Source organism: Thalassophryne amazonica, chromosome 1 (assembly GCF_902500255.1).
Source record: "Thalassophryne amazonica chromosome 1, fThaAma1.1, whole genome shotgun sequence".
NCBI classification, from domain to species: Eukaryota; Metazoa; Chordata; class Actinopteri; order Batrachoidiformes; family Batrachoididae; genus Thalassophryne; species Thalassophryne amazonica.
Genome location: NC_047103.1, coordinates 2,180,209 through 2,197,639, shown reverse-complemented (window position 1 = coordinate 2,197,639; position 17,431 = coordinate 2,180,209).

Below are 17,431 nucleotides of genomic sequence, written 5' to 3'. Positions count from 1 at the left end.
CACACTTCTCAGAGTAGTTTTTGTCACCAGGCCCCGCCTCTGCAGCTGGCACATCTCCATAGCAACGCTGCCATGTGGGCCATCAGTTCATGTTTATTTTCTGCATCTCCCAAGGTCAAAGGTTGTGACGAGAGAGAGCAGAGTGATGTCACAAAAAATGTTTATTTTTGGCATCATTATGGATATTGATTATCATGATCAATAAGGAGGGGGATTGTTCTGATCGTGACTGAATTGTGAAGAAACTATAAACACTTTGTACATAAGGCCGGAAGGTGCAGCACAAATAAATATTATTATTATTACTGTCCAGTGGTGGGTACAGCTAACCAAAAAGTTAGCTTCGATAACCATTAATCAGATAACTGGAACGTTATCTTTTATGATGATAAACTGCTAAAAAATGTATCTTTATTACAGATAACTGATAACTATTAGTATTGATTTGGAAGTGGCCACAACAGATTACACTGTCGGCTTCTGATAAACCAGTGTCACTTTAAGCACCGCAGGGGCTTCTGGGTAAATTCAAGGATCACAAACACAAAGAACACAAAGAACACATGAAAATGAATAAATAAAAAAATAAAACCCCAACACTGTCATCATCTTTCAAAAGCAGTAAAACACAGTATTAGAAGTCACAGTTTATCTCAGTATTAGATACACCGTCATTTACCAGCTAAAAGCTGCTGCTTTTTTCACACACTTTGAACCCTGTGGCTTAAACAACCAAAATACATCCATTAATGCATTGATTGGCAGAATAAAATACACATAGTAAATATAAATTCTTACCTGTTAGTTTCAGTGGGATTCATCTGAATAAATAATCCACATAAAGTGTCCTTTTGTTTAATCCAAAACAGTGAAGAAAAGTCCCTCTGTACACACAGCTGCTCCATGAGAGCTCCTCTCCCCCACCAAGTCTTGGCGATTAAATTACAGCCACAAAGAAAGAAAATAAAATAATGTTAAAATTAGTCTGTTTTGTTTTTGTGTCGAGAGGACGAGTCACTGTAACGTGCAAAGTGAACCTGAACTACACTACCCACAATGCTCCCTGTGTCGACCGGCCAATCATGTTTTGTGCTTAATGATGATGTCATAAGCAAGCGGCAGGCAGTCTTCTACAAACACACAACAGATGGACTAAAATGCTTGATTTTAGGGTTTACAAATGTTTTTTTACCGTTAAACTTTACCAGCAAAAAAAAAATATTATCGGACTGAAAGTTATTGGAACTAGATTTATTGAAAGATAATTGGTCCAATGATGGTTTTAAAACTTATCTGAAAAGCTAATCCGCTAGCAAAACCATTAGCTTTGATAATTATCTGCTACTGGATTAGCTGAACTGTGTCCACCACTGTAACTGTCATTACTGTAGCAGCAGCACATCTGGGTCTTTTATTGTGAAAGGTCAGGATGTGAGGTGTGTCTTGTATGTTGACCTCTGTGCCGTGAGTGTTTGTCTTTATTTTTGTAGTGTCAGTGCAGCTGTAACTTCAGTTTGAGGCACAGTTTCATCAGCTGTGGAGGATGACGTGAGTTCAGTCACGGTCCGTTTTCAGGCGCCTCGCCCGCTCAGCGCTCCCTCGTGTTCTTATGTCTTTCTTGTGTTTCCACCACTTTTTTCAGCAAACACCTCAAGCAAACGTTCACCAGAAGAAATGGTCATGCACTTGGATGTGGAAACTGAAAGTTGCCGATGTTGTTGCTGCCATAAATTTTATTGCATTGCATTTTAGTGATCATTTTATTGCCCAGCTGTAGTTGTGACCTGCATTTGGTTTCCATGTCTCAACTGTAAACTCTTAAATGACGGCTTTGACAGCTCGTTTTGACTGTGGGGGTTTTTCTGTAATTATTGTATGGCTTTTGCCTTACAATATAAAGCGCCTTGGGGTGACTGTTGTGATTTGGCGCTATATAAATAAAATTGATTTGATTTGATCTACACCACTTCTACTCCTTGTAACTGCACTATTCCACTGGGCTCCCTCCCATTCACACACATGTACTCAGTCTTGCTTCTACTGACTTTCATTCCCCTTCTCTCCAAAGCATATCTCCACCTCTCCAGACTAGACTCAACTTGCTCTCTACTCTCACTACAGATCACAATGTCATCTGCGAACATCATAGTCCATGGGGACTCCTGTCTGATCTCATCCGTCAACCTGTCCATCACCACTGCAAACAAGAAAGGACTCAGAGCTGATCCTTGGCGTAATCCCACCTCCACCTTGAATGAGTCTGTCATTCCGACTGCACATCTCACCGCTGTCACACTATTCTTGTACATGTCCTGCACGACCCTAACATACTTCTGAGCCACTCCAGACTTCCTCATACAATACCACAGCTCTTCTCTTGGCACCCTATCATAAGCTTTTTCTACGTCCACAAACACACAATGTAACGCTTTCTGGCCTCTGTACTTCTCCAACAGTATTCTCAGAGCAAACATTGCATCTGTAGTGCTCTTTCTCGGCATGAAACCATATTGCTATTCACAGATCTTCACCTTTTTTCTAAGCCTAGCTTCTACTACTCTTTCCCATAACTTCATGCTGTGGCTAATCAGCTTTATGCCTCTGTAGTTACTGCAGCTCTGCACATCACCCTTGTTCTTGAAAATAGGAACCAGCACACTTCATCTCCACTCCTCAGGCATCCTGACTTTCCAAGATTTTCTTAAACAATCTGGTCAGAAACTCCACGGCCATCTCTCCTAGACATTTCCATGCCTCCACTGAAATGTCATCTGGACCAACTGCTTTTCCACTCTTCATCCTCTTCATAGCAGCCCTCACTTCTTCCTTACTAATCTCTTGTACTTCCTGATTTACTCTCACCACATCATCCAGCCTTTTCTCTCGCTCATTTTCTTCATTCATCAGCTCTTCAAAATATTCCCTCCACCTTCTCAGCACACACTCCTCACTTGTCAGCACATTATCATGTGCATCTTTTACCACCCTAACCTGCTGCACATCCTTTCCAGCTCTGTCCCTTTGTCTGACCAATTGGTCCAAGTCCTTTTCTCCTTCCTTACTATTCAACTTCTTGTACAGCTACCAATATGCCTTTTCCTTCGCTTTTGCCACTTCTCTTTTCACCTTACACCGCATCTCCTTGTACTCCTGTCTACATTTTTCATCTCTCCGACTATCCCAAAACTTTTTCGCCAACCTCTTTCTCCTTATGCTTTCCTGGACCTCTTCATTCCACCACCAAGTCTCCTTGTCTTCCTTCCACTGTCCAGATGGCATACCCAGTACTGTCATAGCTGTCTTCCTCACCACAGCTGCAGTACGTTTCCAGTTGTCCAAAATTGCTTCCCCTCCAACCAGTGCTTCTCTCACCTGCTCGCTAAATTTCACACAACAGTCTTCCTCCTTCAGCTTCCACCATCTGATCCTTTGTTGAGCTCTCACTCTCTTCTTCTTCTTTACCTCTAAAGTCATCCTACAAACAACCATCCTATGCTGTCTAACGACACTCTCTCCTGCTACCACCTTACAGTCTGTGATTACCTTTTAGCTTGCATCTCCTATAAAGAATGTAGTCCACCTGTGTGCACCTTCCTCCACTCTTATATGTTACCCTGTGCTCCTCCCTTTTATTAAAGTAGGTGTTCACCACAGCTTTCCAATTTGGTGCTTGTTTTTGTTACTTTTTTCAAGTATATTCTTTGAGTTTTGTAAAGTGACCCACAGCTTTAGCCAACAGAACCTTATTGACCTTGGTCTGAGGTACAAATTGTCAGTTACGAGCGAATTCCACCAGTACCACAACATTCCGGAGGACATAGCGAGAACACCGGGCTCTCCGTGGATTACCAGCCTGCCCAGCAGGCGGAGAAGGCGGCGCAGAGACAGGAAGCAGAAGCGAGGATGTCAGTCTGGCTCTGATGCTAGGCTACGTAAACAACCTCACAGGCCAGCATTACCGAGCCTCTTCCTCTCAAACGCCAGATCCATCACCCACAGAATGGACAAATTGGAGTTACAGATGGCTACAAACAGCTTTGTGCGGAACTGCAGGGTTATTTTCATCATGGAGATGTGGCTTCACCCGCTGATCCCCAACGCTGCAGTCAAACTAGCAGGCCACATGTTACACCGGCAGGACAGAACCGGTGATTCGGGTAAGCGCAAAGGTGGGGAGCTCTGTGTTTATGTGAACTGCGAGTGGTGCTGCAGCAGCAGAATCATTGACTCTCATGGTTCTCCTGATTTAGGGTGCTGGCAGTCTTGTGCAGACCTTTTTATCTCCCAAGGGAGTTCACAGTAGTCATTGTGTTTGCTGTTTACTTCCCACCCAATGCTAATGTTACCACGGCCCTTAGCCTCTTGCTTGCCTGTGTAAATAAACAGCAGCTGGCCCACCCAGATGGCGTTTGTATTGTTGCTGGTGACTTCAACCAAGCGTGTTTAAAGACTGTGCTCCCTAAGTTCGTCCAGTACGTGAAGTGTGCCACCACAGGGGAAAATACTTTGGACCATGTTTACTCAAACATAAAACATGCATACAAAGTCACTCCCCTCCCCCATCTCGCTGGATCAGACCATCGCTGCCTGTCCCTCACCCCCACCTACACCCCCCTGCTGAGGCAAACAAAGCCACAATGGAAGACAATCCAAACCTGGCCTGAGGGAGCGCTCTCCTAGCTACAGGACTGCTTCTCACAGACTGTATGGGATTTATTTTCCAGCCACAACCTGCAGGAGTACACTGACACCGTACTCTCTTACATTAAGAACTTTGATGATGCTGTCACCGTCAACAAATGGGTCAGGGTTTTTCCGAACCAGAAGCCCTGGATGAACAGCGTAGTCTTGTCCCTATTAAAAGCTGAAACACTGCCTTTAAATCAGGGGACAGTGCCCTGTACAGCGCGGCCAGGTCCGACCTGAAAAGAGGCATCAGGGAGGCCAAGGCTGCCTACAAGAAAAGGATAGAGGACCACTTTGCTGTGAATGACCCGAGAAGGATGTGGTAGGGAATAAATCATATAACCAACTACAGAAGCAGCAACCCAGGAAATGCTAGGTCTGACGTCTCGCTGGCAGAGGAGCTGAACCGCTTCTTTGCCCGCTTCGAAGCAGACAGACCAGCAGCAACTCCACACCCACCACCCTCCAGCACTGGCACACTAACACTTCAGGAACATGAAATGAGACGTGTGCTAAAGGCGGTGAACCCCAGGAAGGCAGCCGGCCCCGATGGTGTACCTGGTAAGGTACTCAGAGCGTGCCCTGACCAACTGGCTGGAGTTTTCACCCGCATCTTTATCCTGTCCCTGTCACAGGCCATCATCCCACTCAGCATCAAATCTTCCACCATCATCCCAGTCCCAAAGAAGTCAGCAGTGGAGAGCATAAATGACTATAGGCCTGTGGCGACTTACGCCTGTGGTCATGAAGTGCTTTGAAAGACTGGTCTCTCAGCACATCAGAGCCTGTCTGCCTCCCACTCTGAACCCCCACCAGTTTGCCTACAGGGCAAACCACTCCACAGAGGACGCTATCACCACAGCGCTCCACACCACGCTGAGCCACCTGGAGCACCAGGGGAGCTATGTGAGGATGATCTTCCTGGACTTCAACTCAGCCTTCGACCACATCATCCCAGAGATCCTGGTTGAGAAACTGATGCATCTGGGCATCTCCACCCCCATCTGCCAGTGGATCAAGGACTTCCTCACAAACCGCCCACAGTCTGTGAAACGTGGCCCCCACCTTTCCTCCACCATCACACTCAACACCGGCTCCCCTCATGGCTGTGTACTGAGCCCCCTCTTGTTCACCCTTTACACGCACGACTGCTCTCCGACCCATCTCTCAAACACAATCATAAAGTTTGCAGATGATACCAGCATGGTTGGGCTTATCTCAGGGGGGATGAGTCCGATTACAGAAATGAGGTTAATTGACTGACGGCGTGTTGTTCAGCTAACAGCCTGCCGTTGAATATCACAAAAACAAAAGAAATAATCCTGGACTTCAGGAAGAACAGGGCTGACCCAGACCTGCTCGACATCCATGGGGACTGTGTGGAAAGGGTCAACTCCATCAGGTTCCTGGGAGTGCAGCTCTCTGACAGCCTCTCCTGGACTGCCAGTCCAGACAGTGGTGGTGAAGAAAGCCCAGCAGCAACTCCACTTCCTGAGGGTGCTCAGGAGGAACAATCTGGAGGAGAAGCTGCTGGTTTTGTTTTACAGAGCCACCATCGAGAGCATCCTGACATACTGCATCACAGCGTGGTACAGGGGGTGCTCAGCAGCAGAAAGAAGAGTGCTGCAGAGGGTGATCAACACGGCCCAGGGGGTCACTGGCTGCTCTCTGCCCAGCCTGGAGGACATTGCCAGCAGTGGACTCCACTTCCTGAGGGTGCTCAGGAGGAACAATCTGGAGGAGAAGCTGCTGGTGTTGTTCTACAGAGCCACTATCGAGAGCATCCTGACGTACTGCATCACAGCGTGGTACAGGGGGTGATCAGCAGCAGACAGGAGAGTGCTGCAGAGGGTGATCAACATGGCCCAGAGGGTCACTGGCTGCTCTCTGCCCAGCCTGGAGGACATTGCCAGCTCTCGCTACCTCAGCAGAGCGTTCAGCATCAGCAAAGACTCATCCCACCCCAGCAACCACCTGTTTGACCTGCTACCTTCCGGCCGACGGTATAGGTCAATCAAAACTAGGACAAACAGACTCAGGGACAGCTTTCTCCCTAGAGCGATCACTGCTCTGCACAAAAACAAATCACTTTAATCTGCACTTTTCAAGTTTCTTGTGCAATATCTGTAAACCATGTGCAATATTTCCCGTGCAGTATTATCCCACAGTTGTATATAATTCTCAGGCAGGGGTGGTGCCAAGTGGTTAATGCGCTTGGTTTCAGTGCAGAAGGTTCCGGGTTCAAATCTCACCCCTGCCACATTTCTCCATGTAATGTGGAGTTGCGTCAGGAAGGGCATCCGGCGTAAAACCTGTGCCAATTCAACATGCAGATCCACCTTGGATTTGCTGTGGCCACCCCGAGTGCAAACAAGGGAGCAGCCGAAGGGACTTACTTTTACTGTATATAATTCTCGTTTTACATTTTACTTGGTCCACATTTTATTTTATTAGTTGTACATATACTTTGAATAATTTATTGTTAAATTTTATTATCTTCTATTTGGCTAACAATTACTTGCACCTCGGAAAGACACCTTTTGGAGTTGCACTCAAATCTCATTGCAATGCAAATTACAATGAAATAAAGGCAATTCTGATTCTGATATCTACCCATTACTTCCTCATCACCTCTGTTCCCTTCACCAACATGCCCATTGAAGTCCGCTCCTATCACCACTCTTTCATGCTTGGGCACACTCTCCACCACCTCATCTAACTCACTCCAGAAATCTTCTTTCTCCTTCATCTCACAATACCTACCTGTGGGGCATATGCACTGATGATATTAATCATCACCCCTTCAATTTCCAACTTCACACTCATCACCCTGTCAGACACTCGCTTAACCTCCAACACACTTTTAACATACTCTTCCTTTAAAATGACCCCAACACCATTTCTCTTCCTGTCCTCACCATGGTACAACAACTTGTACCCACCACCAATGCTCCTGCTCTTACTTCCCTTCCACTCGGTCTCTTGCACAAACAGTATGTCTACCTTTCTCCTCTCCATCATATCAGCCAGCTTTCTCCCTTTACTAGTCATACTACCAACATTCAAAGTCCCCACTCTCATTTCCACTCTTGTAGTTTTCTTCTTCTCCCGCTGTTTGTGGAAACGTTCTCCTCCTCTTCTTTGTCGTCTTCACCCAGCAGTAGCCCAATTTCCACCGGCACCCTGTTGGGCAACAGCACCGGTGGCGAATGTTGTTAACCCGAGCTTCGACCGATCCGGTATGGAAATTTGATTCTTAGTCTGTATAGTTGGGTTGGCTTGTTGTACGCCAGATGCCCTTTCTGACGCAACCCTCCTCATTTATTCGGGCTTGGGACTGGCACTTGGAATGTACTGGCTGCACACCCCATGTGGCTGAGTTTCAATCAATCAATCAATCAATTTTTTTATATAGCGCCAAATCACAACAAACAGTTGCCCCAAGGCGCTTTATATTGTAAGGCAAGGCCATACAATAATTATGTAAAACCCCAACGGTCAAAATGACCCCCTGTGAGCAAGCACTTGGCTACAGTGGGAAGGAAATCTCCCTTTTAACAGGAAGAAACCTCCAGCAGAACCAGGCTCAGGGAGGGGCAGTCTTCTGCTGGGACTGGTTGGGGCTGAGGGAGAGAACCAGGAAAAAGACATGCTGTGGAGGGGAGCAGAGATCGATCACTAATGATTAAATGCAGAGTGGTGCATACAGAGCAAAAAGAGAAAGAAACAGTGCATCATGGGAACCCCCCAGCAGTCTACGTCTATAGCAGCATAACTAAGGGATGGTTCAGGGTCACCTGATCCAGCCCTAACTATAAGCTTTAGCAAAAAGGAAAGTTTTAAGCCTAATCTTAAAAGTAGAGAGGGTGTCTGTCTCCCTGATCTGAATTGGGAGCTGGTTCCACAGGAGAGGAGCCTGAAAGCTGAAGGCTCTGCCTCCCATTCTACTCTTACAAACCCTAGGAACTACAAGTAAGCCTGCAGTCTGAGAGCGAAGCGCTCTATTGGGGTGATATGGTACTATGAGGTCCCTAAGATAAGATGGGACCTGATTATTCAAAACCTTATAAGTAAGAAGAAGAATTTTAAAATTGAATTAACTGAAGGCTTTTTAGGGAACTTTTAGGACAACCTGATAATAATGAATTACAATAGTCCAGCCTAGAGGAAATAAATGCATGAATTAGTTTTTCAGCATCACTCTGAGACAAGACCTTTCTGATTTTAGAGATATTGCGTAAATGCAAAAAAGCAGTCAATCAATCAATCAACTTTTTTCTTGTATAGCGCCAAATCACAACAAACAGTTGCCCCAAGGCGCTCCACACTGCAAGGCAAGGCCATACAATAATTATGAAACACAGTCTACGTCTAAAGCAACATAACCAAGGGATGGTCCAGGGTCACCCGATCCAGCCCTAACTATAAGCCTTAGCGAAAAGGAAAGTTTTAAGCCTAATCTTAAGCCTAATCAGTCCTACATATTTGTTTAATATGCGCTTTGAATGACATATCCTGATCAAAAATGACTCCAAGATTTCTCACAGTATTACTAGAGGTCAGGGTAATGCCATCCAGAGTAAGGATCTGGTTAGACACCATGTTTCTAAGATTTGTGGGGCCAAGTACAATAACTTCAGTTTTATCTGAGTTTAAAAGCAGGAAATTAGAGGTCATCCATGTCTTTATGTCTGTAAGACAATCCTGCAGTTTAGCTAATTGGTGTGTGTCCTCTGGCTTCATGGATAGATAAAGCTGGGTATCATCTGCGTAACAATGAAAATTTAAGCAATGCCGTCTAATAATACTGCCTAAGGGAAGCATGTATAAAGTGAATAAAATTGGTCCTAGCACAGAACCTTGTGGAACTCCATAATTAACTTTAGTCTGTGAAGAGATTCCCCATTTACATGAACAAATTGTAATCTATTAGACAAATATGATTCAAACCACCGCAGCGCAGTGCCTTTAATACCTATGGCATGCTCTAATCTCTGTAATAAAATTTTATGGTCAACAGTATCAAAAGCAGCACTGAGGTCTAACAGAACAAGCACAGAGATGAGTCCACTGTCTGAGGCCATAAGAAGATCATTTGTAACCTTCACTAATGCTGTTTCTGTACTATGATGAATTCTAAAACCTGACTGAAACTCTTCAAATAGACCATTCCTCTGCAGATGATCAGTTAGCTGTTTTACAACTACCCTTTCAAGAATTTTTGAGAGAAAAGGAAGGTTGGAGATTGGCCTATAATTAGCTAAGATAGCTGGGTCAAGTGATGGCTTTTTAAGTAATGGTTTAATTACTGCCACCTTAAAAGCCTGTGGTACATAGCCAACTAACAAAGATAGATTGATCATATTTAAGATCGAAGCATTAAATAATGGTAGGGCTTCCTTGAGCAGCCTGGTAGGAATGGGGTCTAATAAACATGTTGATGGTTTGGATGAAGTAACTAATGAAAATAACTCAGACAGAACAATCGGAGAGAAAGACTCTAACCAAATACCGGCATCACTGAAAGCAGCCAAAGATAACGATACGTCTTCGGGATGGTTATGAGTAATTTTTTCTCTAATAGTTAAAATTTTGTTAGCAAAGAAAGTCATGAAGTCATTACTAGTTAAAGTTAATGGAATACTCAGCTCAATAGAGCTCTGACTCTTTGTCAGCCTGGCTACAGTGCTGAAAAGAAACCTGGGGTTGTTCTTGTTTTCTTCAATTAGTGATGAGTAGAAAGATGTCCTAGCTTTACGGAGGGCTTTTTTATAGAGCAACAGACTCTTTTTCCTGGCTAAGTGAAGATCTTCTAAATTAGTGAGACGCCATTTCCTCTCCAACTTACGGGTTATCTGCTTTAAGCTACGAGTTTGTGAGTTATACCACGGAGTCAGGCACTTCTGATTTAAAGCTCTCTTTTTTAGAGGAGCTACAGCATCCAAAGTTGTCTTCAATGAGGATGTAAAACTATTGATGAGATACTCTATCTCACTTACAGAGTTTATGTAGCTACTCTGCACTGTGTTGGTATATGGCATTAGAGAACATAAAGAAGGAATCATATCCTTAAACCTAGTTACAGCGCTTTCTGAAAGACTTCACAGTAGCTTGGCTATACCATGAATTTTCTGGTGCACAGAGTACACTACTTTACGTAAATCCTGCGTGATGCTGGCAGCTGGAGTGGCTTTCTTAGAGAGCTGTGTCCATAAGTTAGAACAGCTTCTTAGCTCAGTGGAGTTAGATGTTACGGGCACTCCAGATGAGGTTAGTGTTGGGCCGGCTAGCGAGCCCATTAGCATCAGCCTAGAAATGCCGGCTGTGGATGACAGCTTTCAGACTGTGGTTTGTTAGAGGAAGCCACGTAGGGCTTTGTGCCCGGTTGTGGTACCCCGATCACACTTGCTGCTGCAAAGTGCAAATCGGTTTTCTCCCTTGGATATACCTGATGTGAGTTCTTTGAGCCCATGGTTGATTTCCACTCCTATCTCCAGGCCAAAATGCAGGCCTTTAGTGAGAGGGGATTCTATCACCCATAAAGTCAGGTTACAGATGCCAGCTGACATTAAATGTTTTCCTGGGGCCAGAGCTCCCGACACTGCCTCCAATCTTAGGGTGCTGACGCTGCAGAAGGGAAGACAGACAAAGGAACATGACACAAGATACAGTCACATAGTTATTCACATCCGTGCCAATGATGTTAGGATGAAGCACTCCAAGGTCACAAAAATGGACATAGAGAGGACTTGTGACCTTGCCAGAAAGATGTGTCAGCATCGATTAATGGTCTCTGGTCCCCTCCCCTCCTGGTGTATTGATGAGGCATTTAGCAGGCTGGCATTAAATAGCTGGCTGGCACAATTTTGTAGACAGCAGTAGCGCGCAACAGTGCCGAACATTATTCTTGATCATGCGTAATGGTTCCTGATCATTTGCCAGCAACATGTGCCATTAATTGTAATGTGTGGTAGCAGGTTGCAATAGTTCCTGAGGACACCTGACGCCTCTGCCTCAAATCATCACATTCGTGATCAGCGGCCAAGAATGTTTACTTCGTGGCATTTGTGACTTGTTGTCGTTATGTGTAAACACAGCATGATGTTAACATGTCATACCAAAATAACTGTCATTTGAAATTTTTGATTTTGCTGATGTCTCTTGTTAATGCTATGTTGCTAATGGTTAGCATGCTAATATGCTAATAATGGGTTATGTTGTTGACATATACAAAAAAAGATGTTTTGTTGTGCTTTTATGTTTGCTATGTTAAAGTTTGGTTGGCATTATGTTAGCTTAGCATTAGTATCATGAAAAGAAGGTTTCCTCTAAATGAGATTATCTGGTCCATACAGGCCAGGTGTCCTGTGTGGGATTCTCTACAGTGGCGAGCTACAGATCCAGGCCCGGAGCCTAAGAAAAATAACGTATTAGTCCACATCCTCCTGCCTGGTTTGGTAGGAGATTTTGCAGCATGCCTTTTTCTCGATCCATCAGGTTCTCCCACCAACTCCAACTGAGTGTGTCATTATTCTTTCAGTTTCAGACATTGCGCCCTTTTGGACATCTCAGGATTTCTCCATAACTCTCACTGGCCACAAAAAGCTCTTTTTCCGTAATTATTGTATGGCCTTGCCTTACAATATAAAGCACCTTGGGGCAACTGTTTGTTGTGATTTGGCGCTATATAAATAAAATTGATTTGATTTGATTTTGATTGATCGGTTCCTCCCGTCTGACTGATATGGGGGTTACCACGGCATGTAAGGTATGTTACCAAGTGCCGTCAGGTATTATTAGTAAATCACCCAGGAAATGTTCACCAACTCAACGCACAAACATTTGGGTCTCCTGTATAGTTTACTGCTCATTATCTGGGATCTCTGAGTCATGGTGGTGGCGTAATGGCTTGCACGTTGGACTGGGGCACCAGCAATTTGGGTTCACTTCCCGATTGCAGCCACGCTTCCAATTGGCACTCTTAGCAACAGTGGTGGGGAGGAGTGAGACACGTGGCTTGGGCCCTTCTGGAAATAAGTCCTTCATTGAGACTTTCGTTGGTTACCCACGTTAAATAAGAGAACCTCAACCTCATGTGACCATGAAAGTTCTTGCTTTATACAACATTTGTTGAAACTAGAACTTTTCCTTCAGTCTTTCTGAGCAGAATTGCTTCTTTAATGTTCATTTCTGAACCAGCTCAAACCACATGAGGTACCAGTTAGTAACGTTCTGTGTGAGGCTGTATGACATCACATATTTAATAGGGGAGGAGCTTATGATGACGGCAGCAGTCATAGATGCGAAGAGTTACAGTGTGTACAAAGTGAACGTGAGGAACATGAACGGATGTGTGCGTATGAGTGTGGGAAAGCTACAGTAGAAGTCATGAATGAGACGTTATGAGATGGTCCATCACTGACACAAAGTTGCACCCGTGGCCCCATGTCTGGAGCTCCTCGCCCTGAGTCCAGAGTTCCATGTCCTGTCTCTGAGGGTGAGTCTGGTGTGATCTGGGTTGGCTCAGATCTGCACCTGCTTTGAAGCAGGTTGGGGTCAAAGCCTCATTGTGCAGATTCTCAGCTGCTGAAACTGGTGGCCAAACATGTTTCAGCAAAGACCTGATACTGCAGTAACACTGCATAAGAAGTGTACTGTACTGTGACTTTAATAAAGTGTCTAAAACTGAGCAGAGGACAGAGCTGCTACTTATTGATCAGGTGACTGGAGAATAAAGAGGGCAGGCGATCAATAACATCACATTATGATTAATTACAGCTGCCACACACACACACACACACAGAGCTTCTTGCTGATCTGCTCTCATGAGGACGTCACTGATGTTATTCACATCCCAGCTCATGAACCTGCACCAGATTTATTCTGAAAACCAAAGTGTCCTCACAGACAAATGGAAACTCCAACAGGTCCTCACAAAGACACATAAGTCAGTCGGTTCAGCTGTCAGACTGACAGACGTACAGACTGACGTTTTGTCGTCGTGGGACACACTGTAATCTTGTGTGTGTCTTTGTGTGTCCTCAGGGTGTTTTTTCTGTTTGCTGACATCACTCTGCCAACATGTATGACACTCACTCACACTCGTACACACACACACAAACACACACACACACACACACACGGAGTGTATGCCGTGTAACGGAATGACACGCTGTGAACTCGTCCCTGGAGGTGTGTGTTTTTCTCTCATTTCCTGACGAGGCGAGTCGAGGCGAAGAACCCCGACAACAATCTGGTTCCTCTGAATTGAAGCCTCGCTCATTCTTTTGTTTTCCGCTGAAACAAACAGCAGTCTGGAGTTATTCTCATACACAATATCATGTAGTACTTCAAACTATACTATATATAACAGCAACGCTGTGAGGAGTATTACTCAGTCCAGCAGTTGTGTATGGAAGTGTGTGGTTATGTATAAAGACACTGGAGATTTGGTGGTTATGTACAGAGGAGCAGCGGTTGAAGTTGGTGGTTATGTGTGGAGGAATGGCAGCTGAGGTTAGTGTTTGTGTACTGAGGAGCCAAGGTTGAGATTAGGGGTTATGCACAAAGGAACAGCAGTTGAGGTAAGTGGTTATGAACTGAGGAGCTGTGGTTGAGGATGGTGGTTATGTACTGGTGTGCACCAGTTGAGGATCGTGGTTATGTACTGAGGAGTGGCGGTTGAGGTAGGTTATTATGTACTGGGGAGAACTGGTTGAAGATGTTGGTTATGTACTGAGGAGTGGCTGTTGAGGATTGTGGTTATGTACTGGGGAGCAGTGGTTGAAGATGGTGGTTATGTACTGCGGAGCACCAGTTGAGGATGGTGGTTATGTACTGAGGAGTGGCGGTTGAGGTAGGTGGTTATGTACTGGTGAGCACCCGTTGAGGATGTTGGTTATGTACTGAGGAGTGGCAGTTGAGGTAGGTGGTTATGTACTGGGGAGCAGTGGTTGAGGATGGTGGTTATGTACTGCAGAGCACCAGTTGAGGATGTTGGTTATGTACTGCGGAGCAGCAGCGGTTGAGGATGGTGGTTATGTACTGAGGAGCGGCAGCTGTGGATGGTGGTTATGTACTGAGGAGCGCTGGTTGAGGATGGAAAATCACTAAGGGCAAGGGCAAGGTCCTTAATCCCCTAGTTTGCTCCCAGTGTGTAGTGAGCACCTTGTATGGCAGCACCCTGACATCGGGATGAAGGTGAGGCATTAATGTAAAGCGCTTTGAGTGTTTTATGCAGATGGAAAAGTGCGATATAAATGCAGTCCATTTACCATTTATTTGAGGAAGGTGGTTATGTACTGAGGAGCTGTGGTTGACGATGGTTATGTACTGAGGAGCTGTGGTATGCTTGAGGTTTCCTTATCACTGCTGCTCTCGGGGTTAGTAAGGTTAGACCTTTCTTGTGTGAGGCAACTCTTTTGTGATTTGGTGCTATATAAATGAAAATAAACTGAAATTGTGGTTGAGGATGGTTATGTACTGAGGAGCAGCAGTTGAGGATGGTTATGTACTGAAGCACAGCGGTTGAGGATGGCTATGTACTGAGGTACTGAGGAGCGGCAGTTGAGGTGGGTGGTTATGTACTCAGGAGCGCCGGTTGAGGATGATGGTTATGTACTGTGGAGTAGTGGTTGGGGATTGTGGTTATGTACTGTGGAGTGCCGGTTAAGGATGGTGGTTATGTACTGAGGAGTGGTGGTTGAGCTTTGTGTTTATGTACTGAGGACCAGTGGTTGAGGATGGTGGTTATGTACTGAGGAGCAGCAGTTGAGGATGGTAGTTATGTACAGAGGAGTGGCGGTTGAGGATGGTGGTTATGTACTGAGGAGCGGCGGTTGAGGATGGTGGTTATGTACTGTGGAGTGCTGGTTGAGGTTGGTGGTTATGTACTGAGGACCAGTGGTTGAGGATGGTGGTTATGTACTGAGGAGCAGCAGTTGAGGATGGTGGTTATGATTATGGTTATGTACTGAGGAGCACAGTGGCTGAGGATGGCTATGTACTGAGGTACTGAGGAGCGGCAGTTGAGGTGGGTGGTTATATACTGAGGAGTGGCGGTTATATACTCAGCAGCGGCAGTTGAGGATGCTGGTTATGTACTGGGAAGCACTGCTTGAGGATGGTGGTTATGTACTGGGGAGTACCGCTTGAAGATGGTGGTAATGTACTGGGGAGCACTGCTTGAAGATGGTGGTAATGTACTGGGGAGCACTGCTTGAAGATGGTGGTAATGTACTGGGGAGCACTGCTTGAAGATGGTGGTAATGTACTGGGGAGCACTGCTTGAAGATGGTGGTTATGTACTGGGGAGCAGCGGTTGAGGATGGTGGTTATGTACTGGGGAGTACCGCTTGAAGATGGTGGTAATGTACTGGGGAGCAGCGGTTGAGGATGGTGGTAATGTACTGGGGAGCACTGCTTGAGGATGGTGGTTATGTACTGGGGAGTACCGCTTGAAGATGGTGGTAATGTACTGGGGAGCACCGCTTGAAGATGGTGGTTATGTACTGGGGAGCAGCGGTTGAGGATGGTGGTTATGTACTGGGGAGTACCGCTTGAAGATGGTGGTAATGTACTGGGGAGCAGCGGTTGAGGATGGTGGTAATGTACTGGGGAGCACTGCTTGAAGATGGTGGTTATGTACTGGGGAGCAGCGGTTGAGGATGGTGGTTATGTACTGGGGAGTACCGCTTGAAGATGGTGGTAATGTACTGGGGAGCAGCGGTTGAGGATGGTGGTAATGTACTGGGGAGCAGCGGTTGAGGATGGTGGTAATGTACTGGGGAGCACTGCTTGAGGATGGTATTTATGTACTGGGGAGCACCGCTTGAAGATGGTGGTAATGTACTGGGGAGCAGCGGTTGAGGATGGTGGTTATGTACTGGGGAGTACCGCTTGAAGATGGTGGTAATGTACTGGGGAGCAGCGGTTGAGGATGGTGGTTATGTACTGGGGAGCACCGCTTGAAGATGGTGGTTATGTACTGGGGAGCACCGCTTGAGGATGGTGGTAATGTACTGGGGAGCAGCGGTTGAGGATGGTGGTTATGTACTGGGGAGCAGCGGTTGAGGATGATGGTTATGTACTGAGGAGCAGCAGCTGAGGATGGTGGTTAAGGATGGTGGTTATGTACAGAGGAGCAGCGGTTAAAGTTGGTAGTTATGTCTGGAGGAAGGGCAGTTGAGGTTAGTGGTTGTGTAATGATAAGCTGAGATTGAGATTGGGGGTTACGCACAAAGGAACAGCGGTTGAGGGGAAGTGATGGTCTAGTGGTTAAAGCGTTGGGCTTGAAGCCGGAGGATCCTTGGTTCAAATCCCAGCATGACCAGAAAATCATTAAGTGCCCTTGGGCAAGGTCCTTAATCCCCTAGTTGCTCCCGATGTGTAGTGAGCACCTTGTATGGCAGCAGTCTGACATCAGGGTGAAAGTGAGGCATTATTGCAAAGCACTTTGATCATCTGATGCAGATGGAAAAGCACTATATAAATGCAGGCCATTCACCTTTTATTTGTGGTAGGTTGTTATGTACTGAGGAGCTGTGGTTGAGGATGGTTATGTACTGAGGAGCTGTGGCTTGAGGTTTCTTCCTCAGAGGGAATTTTTTCTTACCACCGCTGATCTGGGGGTTAGTAAGGTTAGACCTTACTTGTGTGATGCACCTTGAGCCCTGGTGTGCCCTTATATATATAAGGGCACACCACCAAAAGATGAGCGGTAGCTGAGGATGGTGGTTATGTACTG